We start from the raw sequence: 4,255 nt of genomic DNA, 5'->3' as shown, positions 1-4,255 counted from the left end.
TATTGATTTCCAATTTTGTTTATAATCAACTTGATCAGAAGGCTCGAGCCATAGAAATCCAAAGAACTTGATCAGAAGGCTCGAGCCATAGAAATCCAAAGACCCCCCAATTTGAACTTTGGCTCAAGTCAAATAAAAAACTCAATCTTCCAACAAAAAAACTAATAGGACAGATTGAGATGATGTTGCTTTAATCAAAAAATAAAAAAGTTTAGGAAGAGAGACCTCTCAGTGTTGATCAAATTAGAAAGCCTAACATAAATTAGAGGTTCAATGCCAAGCACAGAGTCTAGACAGGTTGAACATGAAAAGTTATCTACAAGAACCACAATCAGAGGATAAGAAAAATACAAATACAAAACAAATGGAATCAATTGGATTGATTGTTCTGCTTTATAAAAACATGGCTCCATTTCATAGATTATATCAAAATTTTGTTGGATGAGAAATGTTTAAGGGCACAAAAAGGTGAAGAAGCAGAATCAAACACCAACACATGCAAACCCTTTAGATTTACATAAAGATACAGAAAATTTTTTTAAGAGAAAAGGTACATTAAATATATATTCAAATGATAACAGTTTTCTTAATTTTACACTCGACCTACAATAATGCAACCAAACATAAACTTGAAGCTCTCCAATGGCCGTTGCTAGGGAAAAAAGTACCAGCAATACCTGACCTCTAGAAGGAGATACCTCTTTCTTACACATATTAACATGATACAGATTCTGAACTGATAACTAATTAAAGCTCGTTAGCACCTCTACAAATGTCAAAAATTTATTGTAGAGACCACTTGAGACACTAGAAAAAGCCTAAATGACAAAATATACTTGGACCTAAGAAAATACAAGTAGATTACATGATAGTAGTTGTATTTTATTTTCCTTTTTTTAAGACTCAGATAGTTCCCTGATGGCTTCCCAATCAATTTCCACTGAAGGGTACTTTTCCAAACCGAAGTTTTCGTTGTCTTCCCACTTTGAATCAGAGAAATCCAAGAAAGTGATATCAGATTCTGGTGAAGATGATCCTGCCAATGACTCGTCGGATAAATCCGGGGATGATGATGATGACAGTGAATTCTCCACTTTAGTATCAGAAAATCTTGGAGACTGCTCAAACTCCTCACTCTTTACAGGGTAATTAAACTCAACCTTAGTCTGTGCAGGAGCAACACTGTTAGGTTTTGAATCGGAAACAGAACAGGTCTTTCCTAAATTCCCTTGTTTCTGCAAGCTCTGGCAGATGGCCTGTAGCTTTGCATCAACTGAGGAATGGAGAGGCTTGTAATCACCAAATTCTCCACAAACATGAGCTCCTTGGTGCTTGAGGTGTGGGAAGTTGAGCCTAGCAAATTCTCCTCTAAGCTTGTAAGCAGCCTTGTCATAAGCCAGAGCTGCTTCCTCGGCTGTATCAAAAGTGCCAAGCCAAAGGCGGGTTCGGTTCTTGGGGAGTCTGATTTCAGCTACCCATTTGCCCCAGTGCCTCTGTCTCACTCCCCTATAGAGTTTTGTAGGCTTTGGAGGGGTGGAGGAGACATGTTTCATAGGGACAGTTTTTGGTGAAAGAAAGTTAAGCCTGGGATTTTGAAGGGATGTTGTTGTAGCCATAGAAACAAGTTGCTGTTGCTGCTGCTGCTGCTGCTGCTGCTGCTGTTGTTGATAGATTTGGGCTTGAATTTGGAGAATTTGAGAAGGGGTGAGTTGGTTAAGCCCAATCGAACCCGTTTGCTCAAAACCCATCATGTTGTTATAATTAGAGAACCCATGATTAGAAAACAAGTGGGTGCTCGATGGGGAGCAAAATTCAGGATACATCTCAGGCTGTGAAGGAGAAGTGAGTTGAGAGTAGGAGTAGGAAGGGTAATAAGAAAAGGAAGTTTGGGAAGAAGGAGAAGGATAAGATGAAGAAGAAGAAGGAGAAGAAGATGAAGGAGAGGTAGATGAAGCACTTTTCATAAAAGGTTCAAGTGCTTTCATTAACTCTTCTCTAAAAGGATCTGAGAAAACTGAGCTGCTGCTGCTGCTGCTATTAAACATATCTATAGCTGCTGCCATATCCCAAAACTAGTTAAAACAACCTGTTTCTTAGCCAAAACAACAGAACAGGCAATAGTTTGATAAAATCCAACCTTGAGGGACCAAAAACAAACCCTCTTAGCTGATGAAAATAAAGATTAAAAGTTTGTAACTAAAAAAACAAAACACAAAACAAAAACCTGGATCTCTATTCTGGATCACCTGGCTTTCAAAAGAAAAAACAACCTGGTAGGCTTGTTTAAGCTTTGTTTTTGACACAATGTTTCTCAGCTTGAAAGACAGATGATGACAGAAAGGGATTCAGAGAAGCGGGGAATTACAGAAAAAATGGGGGAATTAAGAAGAAAACTTAAATGATCAAACACTGCTACAAAATCTGAAAACTCTCTCAATTTTTTTTTTGGTGGCCTCACTTTGGTGTTTACTCTCTTGCATTTCCAGGGTCACCTTATCTCTACTTATATAGCCCTCTACCTAACGTGCTTCTCTCTCAAATCTCACGGAATTTTCACATTTTTAATTATTTTTTAAAAAATTACTTAATTTAATTAATATAAATTTAATTTATCACCCTCCTCGTCAACTTCAAAGATGCCTTTATTCAATGGGGGGACGGAAGAAGGCAACCCCCAATATGAATTTGCCATTTTCTTGAAAAGGTTGAATGGTAGCTGTCAGGATAACCCTCAATGAGAATATGCAAAACGGTGGCCTTACACGTGCCAAGTTTTGATTGGGTGGAGCTTTTGCTGACTGTGAATGACATCAGTGCTGGGCTCTTCGTTCATCTCCTTTTGGATATTAATGCAAATTTTTGTCCTTTGTGTTGGTTGCCAGTTTGCCACAGCAATCAATAGTTTTCATGGTTTATCACGAACTTTTGGGCTGTGATTCCATGTTTTTGGCATCATACTTGGAAATTTGAGAGCAAAATGGACCTTCAGATTTGTCTAAGAGAACTTGTCATTCATCATAGCTTAATTGAAAATAAAAAATTAGATAATTTTGTAATTAGATTATATATTTTTTCACTTTAAAATTAACAAGTGAAATAGTATTCAAACATATTGATTTAATAAATACGCATTTCGTTTTTTTTAATTTTAGAAATAATTAGAGTGTTTTAAACAAAATCACTTAGATTTGCTTACAGATATAAAGAAATAGAGTTTTTAACTAATTATTCGTAAATATATTTAATATTTATTTATTTATTAAGTTTAACAAATGATGTTGAATAATATTTTTATCTTCATTATTAAATGAATTAAATATAAATAAAAATATGTTCAGTTTATTTATATTTATAAATAAATTCATTTAAAACTTATTTACTTATTATTTATTTATTATTAGTTTACTTTTTATTTATAATAATATTAATAAAATTATATTTTAATTTTTTTAATTTTTTTAATTTTATTTTAAAATTTATTTATATTTATTTAAATTCATTTATGTTCATTTAAGATTTGTTTAATTTAATTTATTTGATTATGATTTATTTATTATTAATAAATATATTCATTTATATAGATTTGTTAACATATTGATTAATTATTCATAAATAAATTTATTTAATTTAATTAAATAAACACGAATCGAATATAAATAATTTATTATTTAAATAAAAAATTTTAAATAAATAAAATAATTATTTTAACAAACATAAATCAAATATTAATATTTTAAAAAATAAATGAATAAATTATATTTTTTTTATTTATATTTGATTCATTTAAAATTTTAAATTTACTCAAGTAATCGAAAAAAGTAATTGTAAGGGGACTAGGACTGGTGATGCTGCTAAAATGCAAGGTGACAAAACATCTAAAGTAAATCATTTTTGTTTTTTCGAATCATAAAGTAAATCATTGTTAATTATTATCCACAAAAACAAAATTCAATCAGAGATTAGTAAAAAAAAAATTAATTTGGTCATAGTTATAATTAAATCTACAAACCCATCTCAAGATTAATTATTAATAAATCTCAAAAAAATCAAAAGTGGATATGGTCGTTTGTGAAGAAAATGAAGCGAAGAAAAGTTAAAGTTTTGATGATGTTTAAGTAAGAGTAAAACCAAAACTAAAACCGAAACCATGGTTAAGGTTGTGAACATAAATTAAAAACTAATAATTTATTTATAAATTTAATATTTTATAATTTTAAATGTAAAAATTAATAAATAAATAGATTAAATAAATATG

General features: G+C 31.4%; 1 pseudogene across 1 annotated transcript; it reads right to left on the bottom strand.

Moving 5' to 3' along the window:
* Window positions 1-678: 678 nt before the first annotated feature.
* LOC111292638 (ethylene-responsive transcription factor ERF060 pseudogene) lies at window positions 679-2,550 on the bottom strand (annotated as a pseudogene). The gene has a single exon (XR_016345548.1). The product of XR_016345548.1 is annotated as an ethylene-responsive transcription factor ERF060 pseudogene (transcript).
* Between the last annotated feature and the right edge of the window lie 1,705 nt (window positions 2,551-4,255).

Source organism: Durio zibethinus, chromosome 10, assembly GCF_047325235.1.
Source record: "Durio zibethinus cultivar Kanyao isolate XHJ-2024 chromosome 10, ASM4732523v1, whole genome shotgun sequence".
Taxonomy (NCBI): Eukaryota; Viridiplantae; Streptophyta; class Magnoliopsida; order Malvales; family Malvaceae; genus Durio; species Durio zibethinus.
The sequence above is the reverse complement of the archived record's forward strand: the minus strand, read 5'-3'. Positions and strand labels throughout refer to the sequence as shown.